The sequence below is a fragment of the Halyomorpha halys genome, unplaced genomic scaffold (assembly GCF_000696795.3).
Source record: "Halyomorpha halys isolate HHAL.00 unplaced genomic scaffold, Hhal_1.1 Scaffold1598.1, whole genome shotgun sequence".
NCBI lineage: Eukaryota > Metazoa > Arthropoda > Insecta > Hemiptera > Pentatomidae > Halyomorpha > Halyomorpha halys.
Window position 1 is genome coordinate 228290 of NW_027114197.1, and position 13790 is coordinate 242079.

General features: G+C 30.5%; 1 protein-coding gene and 1 long non-coding RNA gene across 5 annotated transcripts in view; one reads left to right on the plus strand and one right to left on the minus strand.

Moving 5' to 3' along the window:
* Positions 1-13790, minus strand: part of LOC106690163 (sodium-independent sulfate anion transporter) — a 190514-nt gene that overhangs the window by 93567 nt on the left and 83157 nt on the right. The gene's annotated exons all lie outside the window — the stretch shown is intronic.
* Positions 11603-13790, plus strand: part of LOC106690165 (uncharacterized) — an 18178-nt gene continuing 15990 nt past the window's right edge. Inside the window, exon 1 of the long non-coding RNA XR_001344539.2 lies at positions 11603-11737. This is a non-coding gene — a long non-coding RNA (uncharacterized lncRNA). The remainder of the gene's footprint in view (positions 11738-13790) is intronic.

The following is a 13790-nucleotide window of genomic DNA, read 5'->3' on the forward strand; positions in this document are numbered from 1 at the left end:
TAAAAAAAATAATCTAAAGTTTGTTTGCTATCCTATAAGATAGAACGGATATCCGCTGCTGGAACATAAAGATTTGAGGGAGTCATATGGCATTCTAATATTCACGAAAAAAAGTATAATTCAGAACTCTTTTGTTTTTAATTCAGCAAAACAAAATTAGAAATTGGAATAAGTTGTGCATTAACTCCGAAAAATTTTCTTTTTTTATTATTAAATTTTTATAATCATTTTTTAAAGGTTGACTTTCAAAGTGGTTTCGCATTTCAAAATTTATTAATCACAATATCATCTTACTCGAAACTTGTTAGTAAAACACAACCAAGGTTTGAATAATAAAAATGAGATTGAATGAAATAAACTTACAAAAAAAATAAAGAAAAATATTGTAGGTAATCAACATATCTGATAAGGCATTCAAAAAAATGTTGTAAAATAATAGTCTAATCCACAGCAGAAAAAAAGTCTTGTCGACTGCTCAAAAAAATATTTTTAAAAATCGAAATAAACTGAATAAAAAAAGAACTAATAGCCATTACAATTTCGGGATGCTATCTAAAAGTAGTAAAAACAAACTTAAAAACCAGCTGTACTTAAATATTTAAATGAGTTCAAGTTCACAAATATTTTCATTGTTTCTATTTCTCCCACATAAATTCTATCTCCCTTACTGTTGGAGGTGTGAGGGAGATACGTTTTGAAAATCACATTGTAGTGGACCATTCCATATTAGTCCCATATCATCAGCTTATAGATTATCGAACTCCCTTATAATCACACAAATAAACCGTAATATAACATGGATTAAACTCACATTTTAGGAAATATTCCGGTGTGAGGGAGATAGGAGGAGAAATGACTCTCATTAATCACTCTCATAAAAACACACTCACAAGGGAACTTGAGCTAAAGGTTCTGTGGAATAGATTATCCTCGTTTTGGTGTGAATCCTGTACAGTGTTGGCGCTCAATTTAATAAAATGTGAGTGGAATAGGTTGCATCTATGGGACAGGTAGCTTATGGATAATAACTTTTTTTCTATCCGACTAATAGTACAATATATCTTAAAACACATAATTAAAATCTTCTAGGAGATATTAGAAAAAATGAGGTTAAAGGTCACTCACAGGTGAGAGAGATAGATATTAACATTTTAAATTTGGTCTATAACACTAATGCCTGTTGAACAGATTCGATACTTAGGACTCCATCATGACAAGAGACTTACTTGGAATCCACACACGAGACTGAAACGACAAGAAACTGCTCGTAGATTCCGATTGCTACAACACTTACTTGACAAACTATCTAATCTTCCCATTCACTACAAAAAATTAGTATACACTACAATAATCAGACCAATTGGACATATGGAATTAAGCTCTGGGGCTCCACCAAACCATCAAATTCTTTCCGCATCCAATCGTTAAAATCCAAAATCCTACGTAAAATCCTTGATTACGTAACAAATAAACTCATTCCCAAAGACATTAGCATCCCATTCGTTGCAGATTTGACCCAAAACAGATATGCGTCTTTTCATTCCAAACTCCTTAACCATCCTTACCCATCCTTACGCATTAATTCTTAATCTTTCATCCTTAACAATCCCTGATAATCCTCCGAGGCGTCTGAAAAGAAGATGGCCACGGGACCTACTAATTTAAATTAATATTTGAAGTACCACCAATGGGTGGTTCCTTCCCAAGATCTTCAAGTGTATATGAAACATAATACATATTTACCTATTGTATTATTTTGTACAGTTGTAAATTACATTAAACAAATAATTAAAAAATAAAAATGGTCTATAAAAAAATTGATACAGAAGTAAAAATTCTTGAACAAGCTGAGGTTATCTATTGACCAGTGGATGCAATTGAAATATTGACACTTTCACACAGTGAAAATCAAATTATTGTCTCATTGGGACTTAAATTTTGTCCCAAATGTCACCATTTGATTTGATCCTAGGAACACTGAGGAATGTAGTACACCTTTAGATAGAAATAAAAATATAAAATACCAACAAGTTTCCACCACTTGTAAGAATTCAGATAACAAACTCAAGAAGAAAATTAGGTCTCCTTCGAATCTCCGAAACCAAACAAAACTACTGATAGAAGTTGTTTTAGTAAAACTATTGGTTCCAAATAAGAGATTTGGGAACCGGTTGTGGTTGTGAGAATCAATGGGGTTCTCGTTCGAATTTTATTAGTGTTGATTATCGTCTCATCTGTAAGGGGAATAAAGGATTTCAGAAATTCTGACATTAAGAATAAACTATAGGCTATTTTTCTTTTAGTTATTTTTGAACGCTTAAAAACCTTTGTTCTTATTTATTGAATAATTTTTAATTTATTTATAAAAAAATTTATAGAGATTGCTAGTAACCCTGGCAACATTGTGTTAAAAAGAATTTGTATGAGTTACCTCCACTAGAGGCTTATTTACCAATAACTTAAGGAGCATTCGATACTATCTCATTTCGACATCTACAAATATTTTTTAAAATTTATTTTATACCAGATCGGCTTGGTTGGCCTTACATGGTTGATATAGCCGTTATATTATTTTTTAAATATATTATATGGCGGTTAGAGTCTCGTACAAAAGACACCCCGAACTATATACAATGTTATAATTAAAAGGGAAAAACAGATAAAATAAATAGATAACAATAATGCTTCTTAATAAAAGAGAAAAATAAAATTAATAACACAAAATAATGATATTGTTGATAACACAAATAAGTAAAAACGTATTTCAATAGTGCTGAAGTTTCGGCCAAAATTTTAGGCCTAAAATTATGACCGAAACGTTTTACTTATTTCTAAATAAGTTCTACTTATTTCTGTCCTTCACTGACCGCACTCCCAGACATATTCTGTTAATAATACATCCGCGGTCAACAATTAACATCGTTTATTAATTAATTATTTTTTTATTCTCTGACTTAGATACTGTCCGCCAGTTTATTTTAATTCCAAACCAGTTTCTTTCTCCGACAAAGTCCGGTATCTTGGTCTTTTCCTAAGCAGAAGACTAACGTGGAATCCACAAACTTGTCTTAAAAGGCAACAACGTAACCGATGATTTGGACAATTATATAGACTGCTAAATAGAAAATCTCAGCTTTCAGTAAACAAGAGATTAATACATTATCAGACAATAATAAATCCTTTTTGGAATTATGGACTATAACTGTGAGATACAGCTAAAAACTCTTAACATCAAATGTGATCGATCCTAATAGTCATCCTTACTATGTAACCAACAACACCTTACATCATAACTTTTATTTATTTTATGCAATTACTCTAAATTTCGGTCCACACAAATATACTTTGGACCCACAGAAGCTTTGTCCAGCTTGTAATTGAATGGCTCTGGAGGATTGTTTCCATTTTTTTGACAAATTGCCCCGCGTATCATGAGAACCGAATCCGATACATGCCGAATTTCTGTCTGTACCCTCAGGATTGGACCTTAAACTGTTTTTATATATGTAACCCAAAACCTTTTGCTTAGAGGCGGTCACCTATCGTCCAAATAGAAGGTATAGTTTTTGTTTTTTAATATTAATAAATATGAAGTGATGTTTTTGTTTTACTGTTGGATAGCCTAACTTGGGTATATTGTTTGTTATCAGTTTATATAAACGATCTTTAACTCATCAGTTTTGTAAAGTTACTACAATTGATTATCTATTTCATGTATTTCACAGGATAACTCTATTTGTACGCGGGTTGCTCCATAAACAAATAAATAAATTGTTAACTTTTATTTATTTATTTCTTCAAAGGCAATCAGCGAAGGTGATGTTTGCCTAGTTATCTACAGGTGACCAACCTATTCTAGCCAAAGTGTGGTGGAGAATCAAGTTTTCCAGTTTGTGGGACCACTACTTAATGAAAGATGTCAACGCACCCAGGCCGGATTCGAACCGGTGCCGCCCGTAGATCTCAGAACGATAGAACTAGGCCTAAACATCTGAGCTACGGACGTTTCCATCATAACCTAAGATCACTTGTATTAGACCTTATTAAATTTAAATTTCCCACATTCCATGAGAAACTCACTTATCACCCTATACCCCTAGCACAATCCCTATCTAGCAGAGCTCGGTTCGGGGTTCCCCAGACTGAATCTAAAAATTGTAAATAGGAGTGATTGTGTTTAAGACGTTATTTTACTTTAACTTTAAGTTTTTGTTATTGTTATTATTTAATTTTATATTTGTAAATACGGTGTGAATAAGCTCTAGTATTCCTATTACCATGACCTATAAATATAAGAGAGGATGTATCATTACACAATAAAATAAAAAAAAATATTGCTGACCTTACTTTGATATCCCTAAACACTCCTTTTCTACACTCTACATGCAAAATCAGACAGGTAACTAATTATCAAGAAAAACAAAATTTGCTTTTTGAAAAAATATAAATAAAATAAAATAAATTCCCCTTATTCCTTACAAACATGAAAAATATAATTTTAAACACAATAAAAGTTTTCCCGAGTTGAATCTGAACCAAACCGCAATCCAAGCTAATATGTTAGTTGTAATATATAGGTTATTTAGGTTATAATATATAGGTTTACAAATAGTTGATACATCAGCTATATGTAAAAAACAAATATAATACCTAAATACTACTCAAGCACCATCGACATATGTTCGGTAATACAGGAGAATAACAAAAGATGAGTTTTTCATCTTACAATTATTTTGAAAATAGGGAATCGTAAAAGTCATAAATAATGTCCAACTATTACTTATGTATTAATAATATATAGGAAAAAGATATTATCACGTACATCAGATCTAAAACAAAACATCTCACATCAACACCTAAAAAAGAAAATACTTAAAAAAATATATAAATATTTATATAAATAATTAGTTTGTTTATTTGTGTTTTTCTGCTGACCGCACCCCCCGACCATCTTCTCCTCTTAAAAGAATATAGATATACACATAACAGTACTGAATTGATTGACTCAAAATAAACCACGCTTCGACCATGGTTCCAATATTTACAACAGTAACAATTGTTCGATGTGTATATTGAAATCCCCCGGGCAAGATATCGATCGGCTCTTACTATACTATTGCTCTAACGCTGACTAAGAACGAGCGATGACAATTAAACATCTCCCATCTTTGTTTTTATTAACAAGCGGCCAATTGCACAGCGCTACCTTGAGAAAATGGAACGCCGGCTATGACAAATAGTCTTCCTAAATTGACAAGACTGAAAGCTTTGTATGTGAAGGACATGAATTATTGTCGTATGTATAACTACATTAAAAGCCTATGAATAAAATATTCTAAATATCCTCATAATAAAAAAAAAAGACTAATGCATCAGGTCTTATCGCTGATATCTTAAATAGCAACTGATGAAAAAAAATTGTATTTGACGTACTTCATAGATTGTATCGTAGACTGTGGTCTTATGACAACCCCACTAGTTACTAAAGTTAATAGTTTGCCCAAAGTTGAGAACCCCTGCGCACCACAATACCTTTGGAATACGTACATATCAAAATAAAACAAAAGCTTTTTTTTTTCAGATGTGCCACTATTTAAGCAACACAGCGTAAGCATTACCGCCATAAATAGTTCAATATATTGGAATATTCTAGATAATTACTGTTACGAGTTTATAGGACTTCTTTTCGCTGCTGAAGTAAGTGGTGCCTTCATTGTTCTACAATCCAGAGTGACCATAAGTCTTTTTATGCCCTAACCATAGCGAAAGGTTGGCTTGTCAATTATTTTTATTTATTTTTCAATTAATTGTTGACATTAATTGTTTGTCTTTGTTCGAAGTTTTACTTTTATTTACTAATTTATTTTGTGAAGGCATATGATTAAAATTTTAAAATACTAATGAATCCTAGATTGGCCTGTACCCGTTAAAAAACTTGTAAACATTTTAGAAATAAATGATTGTTGTCGTCTTGCTCTCCACGTTTCATTAACTCCATGTTGTAACTAGACAATATTTTTTTTTTTCCTTACCTCCTATTTATTTATTTATTTATTAAAACTATTACAATTATATATAGGACTTAAAAAAAAACTAAGAATTATATATAAACTATATACGTTTTATCTTGGTTTGCCTAAGATGTAACAAATTTGGTCCGCTGAAGGCGGTTTTTACATTAAGTGGCTTGATAGCCAGGGGCTAACATGGAATGGGGTGGGACCACTAGACAATACCACCTAAACTGGACTCATATCAACACCTCATAATGCCTCTCATAAACGGAGAAGGCAGACTAAAGTATATATAATACAATTGATGTATTATTTATATATATATGAATTATTACATTATTCTTAATGAAGGATACGAAATAAAAAATACTCTAAATCGAGGAAGATGAAAACCTGTATTTATTTAATTAGTGTAAACTTTTTCTTTCAAAAATTGATCACGTTGTCTTTTATTTCGTAATGGACCCAGGAAGTAAATTTTGGCCACTCCACTCATGCTAGAAATGATTATTATCCTGTAAGATAACTTGTGCTTCATTTCCAAGTTAGATTACATGAATATTATTTATTACATTAATTCATTTTTTAATATTTTTATATTTAGTAGTCTTTAATATCAATGAGTGATAGGAGTTCAAAAAACCTTTAAAAATTACACAAGGTCTTGTATGTAGATTGAATTTGTCTGAATATACCTCTACTCTAGATTATCCTACAAATTATCAGGGATCTCATCACTTATAAAATAAATTTTAAAAAACATAGAAAAGTAGTGTTTCCCAACTCATGAGCAAGGAATTGTATCCACACTCCTGACTTGATATCCAAAAATTAAGTAGCTTAAAAGTTCATTTTGAGTCACTTATATGCCCACATTACGTTACCTGGAAGTATGTTACATACTCTGTTGTTAAAAATATTGATATACCCTAAAAAGAAAATAATAAATTATATTTAATACAGAAACTGATCCAAACAATATTGATTTTTTCCTTTGTAATAAAATGATTGAACCGTCCATATTCTGTACTGCTGTCCTCCATAATAAAGTAATTATCCCAACTAGACCCGACACAATCGCGACTTCCCGGTAATTACGAATCCTTCCTCGTAATCACAAATATTTCCAACAAAGCCGAAATACCTCGAAGGACGCTTCTAAGGCAACCTGTTACATACTCTGCTGTCTCATTATACAATTTTTCAATAAACTACGGAGGAAAACAATGGCAATAAGGTTGGAATTGCTATGATTGTCCCATTGTCCATAAAATTACGACGCGTTGATGTGATGTTTTCATAAGGTGGACATAACAAACACTAGATTAACTCATAATCAGACTTATTTTTCTTTTCTAATGGAAATGAAAAGACTACCTGGTTATAGTTTGAGTCGAAGTTACAAATTACATATAGCGGCCTAATACATCGACTCAAAGCTTATCGAACGAGGAAGTGGAAAATCTGTATTGAAATCGCGAATAATTTTATATATTCATAATATTTTTAAAAAAACCGTGCCCGTGTAGGCCTCGGCGCGAAGCGACATATTTCCGTGACAACGTATACTCTATGCTAATATTACATAAATATAAATTAAAATCAATCCAATGTTATGTATTTGAAATAATAAACCAGTTCACATATTGAATTCAGATATTTATTTTTGCTTGGTTATACAAAATATTTATACAGTTATACTTAATTCTAAGACTTTATTTCCAATATTCTATTCATAATCGGACGATGGTAGGAGAAATATGAAATGAGTGGCATCAATTCTGCATGACTCTCAGCATCTATAATCCTCTTACCCCCACCACCTCACTCTTACCCATCCCCACCACTACCTTCTCCGTTACGGGACACTTTTGCCTGCATGACTCAGCATCTATAATCCTCTTATCCCCACTACTACACTACTAATTACCTCCCCCACAATCTACTTCCGTTACGGGAAACATTTTCTAACATGGCATCCCGCAAAATGATTTATAAGACGTTGTCACGTCAAAAAAAACTTTGCGTTATTAATAGCCTTCAAATGAATTTATCAAAGATGATTCATTTTAAATTTCAAAATAAATTTATCTAGCTTACCTCGCTGCAATTCACAATTAATTTACTCAAATAGTTTATTACTGCTAACAATAAGAGATATTTACTAATGAGGAAGATTTTTTGTTTTTTATTTTCTATTTAAGCCCTGATAAACTAATTCAATTATAATAAAAACTAGGTGATAAAAAAGTTCATTTTATTCTTCATTTGATATACCGAATAATCTAAGTTTTAAATGACTTTGCTTTTAAACTAGGCTGCACATACACACACACTATTTTGCAAGACTTGATTATTTGGACTCAGTTTATGTGGGTTATTAAATAAATAAATATAAGATGGATTATTTAAATTATAATAATTCTATTGTGATGTTAATGAGTAAATTAACTTATTCCTCTCTTTGGCCAGAGAGTGATTTTCAAAATGACATACGATTTTGAGAATAGTAGCTGGTTTTAATTACCAGCAATCATTACCAGCAATCATTACCAGCGACCGGAAAATTAGAAGTCTTAATAATTCCAGACCTCTAGAAAGACAGCAAAGCAAAACAGTGGACAGAGGGCTTGAAGTAATAGAACGACTTTTAAAATTAAAATTAATAAAAAATATATATTCAGTGATATAATACATTTAAAATAATAATAAATAAAAAAAATGTAAAATAACATATTTATTTCATTAATTAAACATTAGGTTTATTGAAACAAACATGTAAATATTAATGAGTGATTTATATCCAATAATTAATAATTTATAAATAAATTCAGACATATAAAATTGATTTTTTTTTTTTTTTTTTATCAAATAAAAATATATTAGCTTATGAATTACTTTTTAAACAGTCTCATGAAGGCATTTAATTTATTTAATGCCAAGTATTCTTAAAGATCTTAAGAAATTGTTTAAAACTCAAGACTTTTGTTTCATTATTATTCAAGAAAATTAGGAGCACTTATCACTTCATGATATCACTTAAGTTCCAGCTTAAACTTTGATGGTAAATTTACAATTTTCAGTATTAAAAAAATTGGTTTTTCAGAGAGTAACCACTGCTTACTTTTTAGGAAGAAATATTTTTTTAAAAAATAAATAAAAAAAATAAATAAATAAAAAATAACAGAAAATAGTTTCTTTCGAATTTCTTTTCTTATGGATACCTCACGTATTTAAATGTATTTCCTTTGGCACTACATCATAGAAACAATAGTACTTATAAAGCTTAAAAATACATTCTGTCTTCTTATTCATATCGAGAAATAATTCATTCCATGATCGCTTGTTTTCATGCTCAAAAGAAAATATTTGGGATTACATGGAACATTTGGATTTATAAATTTCGAGCTTCCCATCCCTGATAAAACAAGATAGTAGAATAGTCACTTTTTTGGCTTAAATGGACTAAATAATAACATCAAATCAAACAAAATGTTCCCACATTGATAACTGGAAAAAATACAATAAATAATAAAAGAGAAAATTTTAAAATCGTGGGTACTTTATCACCTAAACTATTTTATTTTTACAGAATGTTCTTACAATTTATGGATAATAATTTATTTAGAAAACGAATAATATATATAAAAAAGGTTAGGAAAAAAATTAAATTTATTGAACCACCCTATAACAATTGATTTAGTAAACGTCCCTTAAACTGTATCATATCTGTTCAATCGGTTACCAGAATAACTAATAAATAAATTAACCACAAAGAAAACTAAAAAAGAAATATTTCTTACTTCTATGATTCCCAATAATTGATTTTAATTCACTAAATGACCATATCTACCTGTATTTTTTCTTAACTCCACATAATTATTCATTATATTACGATTAGACTTAGAAATGTGTGTGCGCTTAGTAATAGATATTACTTATTTAGATATTATTGGATCCTTATTTTTATCGTATTCTGTATCATCTTGTTTTATTTTCAATATTATATTAATTCACTAATTGTAAATTTAAAGATTTATTATTCGCCTCAAAGTATTTTGAGTTATTAATATTTTTTTTAATTTAATTTAATTTTATTTGTTTAATAATTATTTTTATTTTCGTTTTCGTAGTTGTTAATTAAATTATTAGTTGTATCACTTGAGATCAATCCATATTGTACTTATCTAGTTTAAAATTGTATAGCCTCTACAATGCCTTAATAGTCAAAATTTTAATAATTAAATTTCACATATCTATCATTTTTATGTGTTATTTTCCCAGGGACCGATAGATGTCATCTGGTCCAACCATACTGGATATAATTTTTAAATAAATAAAATTAAAAAATTTATGATATAACATTGTTTGTTAGTAGTTTATACCAGAGCTTCAGCCACTTGTCCACGGTTGGGATATGGCCAAATCCAAAATGAATGGAATTTCATCCCCAATCCGCAAGACTAGATTTCCATAGATATATAAGAAATAAAATGTAGACGCATTATCCCATTGAAAAAAAAATACTATTTTATGATATAGCCTGCTGTATCCCAGCTATATATACACCTTATAATTACATATCTTCAAGTTTAAGTTTAAAATTTAACAGGTTTAATCATCTTGAGACAAATATATGAAGCGTGGATTAATATAAAAAAGGATAAAACTAAATTTGAAAATAAATTCAATCTAAAAATACTTGAAACCCAACACAAACATTTAAAATGAAATTAGATTGGATGCAGCTCGTTTTGAGGGATTAATTATCAGTTTGAAAAAAGAATAAATACCAGAATTACGCTTTTTATGATGAAAAATATTCAGATTTGGCTTATCCCCTTTTTTATTACCGCACACCATTTGAAAAGTGAAAGAGTATTTAAAACTCTTAGTTTAGACTTGGTCTTAGCACGAAATACTTCGTCAGCGTTCTTCACCGGACAAAGAGACCCACCTACTGAGGTCGCCGACATTGCTAACTCACCTCTCGACGATGATGACTGGTGCAACAACTGACACAAGCATAATACGTAATACATAATTATCAGAGTTAATTTAATATACAATTTAAATATTATTAAAACAATAAAAGCTACATTCTGCATAGAGATGAATACCGTTATTTACATTTAAGGTAAAAAATAATTTAAAAAATACATGATATACATTCAATTAATCTTAACGTAAACTAGAGTTGAGAGGGCATGATCAACTTCCATTTTTTGCATTCATTTTCCCTTTAAGGTATAGTAGGGTTATACCATTATCCTCGTAATAATAGATAACATTCCCAAGACTAGTGTATGTTGCCTGTATCATATTGTCCATGAAAATAATTAAAATTATTTATATTTCTTCCTGAACCTATGAAACATTTGGGAGTATACCGGATAAAAAGCAATCTAAAGAAGTTATCAGATCTTGGCACCTTAAAGTAGCGCATCACTTATGATCAGATCAATATATTAGTTATAAACAAAATACGATTTTATTATTATTATGACAATTAGATTTTATTTTTATTATAACAATAAGACTTACTGACCAATTGAATTTTTTTTTCATATCATGTGATAATCAAATTTTACATTATGCTTTCCTAATTTTTGCGTTGAAAAATAACTCCAGTTTCATATTGATTTGGCCGAGGTTGTACTTATACATAAGAGAATTTCAAGATATACCAATGTGGACATTAGACTCTGCATATAATTAAAAAGGTACATAAATTAAGATTAGTCAATTTTTTTATTATCATACGAGCCATAACTTGTGATATTTATTCCGAGATCTGGAGCTGAAAAAAAAAAAAAAACGACAAGAACAGGTCAAGTCTTTGGCAAAAAGAAAAAACAACCTTCGCATAGTTAACTTTGGCCAATACCTCCAATGAAGCTGATGCAGAGTGATACAGAATATTGTATCAAATTTGCAATATGTGTTGTCTTCCAATTGAAAGAAGACTGCGATAGTTAGATCATATCTTTGAGATATTTATCTCGCCATTGTGAATTATAGCAGGAACGTCGAGGTAATCTAATAAATATCCCATGGAATTGTCTCGGTTGCGAATATTTCTTTCTTGTTTTATTTTCTCAACAGATCAGATGGGCTTTTTTGATTTGGTTGCGATAGTTTCGGTGTCGACACCGTACCTCGTCGGCGATTCATTACCCCAGCCTCCCAAGGACCGTGGATTGTGACGGATTTAAGTTCTCTTTTTCGTAACTTATTATAGCAGCACCGAAGTTACTTAACTTGCTCTGCGGATTACGAACGGTTACACAAGAATAAGAATGCTAGAAGACTTAGCCCGATAAAGGATAGAAAGGAAACAAAGAACTTCAGAGTGGTACACCTTGTGCTGGAATATAAGTAGATGACATTGAAAGATCGTGGATTGAATATGAAGCATATATGAATACTTACTTCATATACATATGAATATACTTGTGTACGGATACAAGAGATATAGTGTGACTAACCCCAAGCAGAGATTAAATGTCCATACCGGTGGACTTTGAACCCATATATATCTTCCGTGCTTTTCATAATATGAGTGATTCCAAAAGATCACAATATAGTAATACTGGAATCTATCGAGGTTTGTAAGCTCCCCCTCCCCATACCATTAGGTGTTTTTTCTTTAATTTACCTAATTTCTAAATTTTCTTCGCTGTCTTACAAGGTTTAATTTATTTAAACAACTAGGAACCCCACATGTAATTCGCTGAACATCAAAGCAATAGACCTATCGTCCACTATGCGATAGCAATGAATTCATAGTGAAAAAATTTGAAATAAATTAAAAATAAAATAAATATATGACAATCATGTCTCCAAACAAGTGACGTGTAACAATAGTGTGTTTATCTGTCACTGAAATGTTTTTCAAGGAACAGTTCAATTGACAGTTCGTTATTTTTTATTTTATTTTATATTAGGCTGTGTTATGTTAAAAATAGTATTTTTTTATTTTTTACAATTCAAATTTTATGGTTTTTTTTTTAATATTTTTTTTATTTCACTTACGTATGTCACATTCATATCCCTATATCTCTTAGCTCTTAACCCGTCAGTGGTCGCTGCGTAAGAATTTCTCTCACGATAATCGTTTTTTCGGGTCTGGGAGCCGCAAGAGGAAGACTCTGATTACCATCTTCCTGTGATCTGTAGTTCACAGTCTCTTCCTTCTATACCTCTCCCCCTCCACTACTATAGCAGCTCTGGGTAAGCGACCATCCCCCTTTCCCGGACAATATACGCTTCTCATGAGACATTATCACACGCACGACTGAGGCTGCCATAAAAATATTTAAGTTGTGAGGATTTTTCTCAAGAGCGCCAATTGTATTTAATCCATAAAAATGTTTTTTTCTCGGAGAAAAAATTATCATAACTAGGGAAACGTAGGTTTGAAGAGGCAGGAACTTCATTCGGTACGTATTGTTTACTATGAAAGTGATGGTTTTATAACAAATATTTGTCTTTTAATGTTTTCACTTTATCGCTGCGCCACATATTAGGGAGGAATTTCGAGCATTCTGTTCCAAGAGAGCGAAAAAAAATAAAAGAAAAAATAATTGGCACCAGCTTAAAAGACCGATATGTCCCAGTGTTCACTTGCACAAGTTGTGCACAGAGATTTCTTCATACTGAGCATATGTTCTTATAATTTGATATATATATATATATATATATTTTTTAATACTTTTTTATTAAATATTGTTCATAAAAAATGTTTGTTTATATTATTGTAATAAGAATTATGCA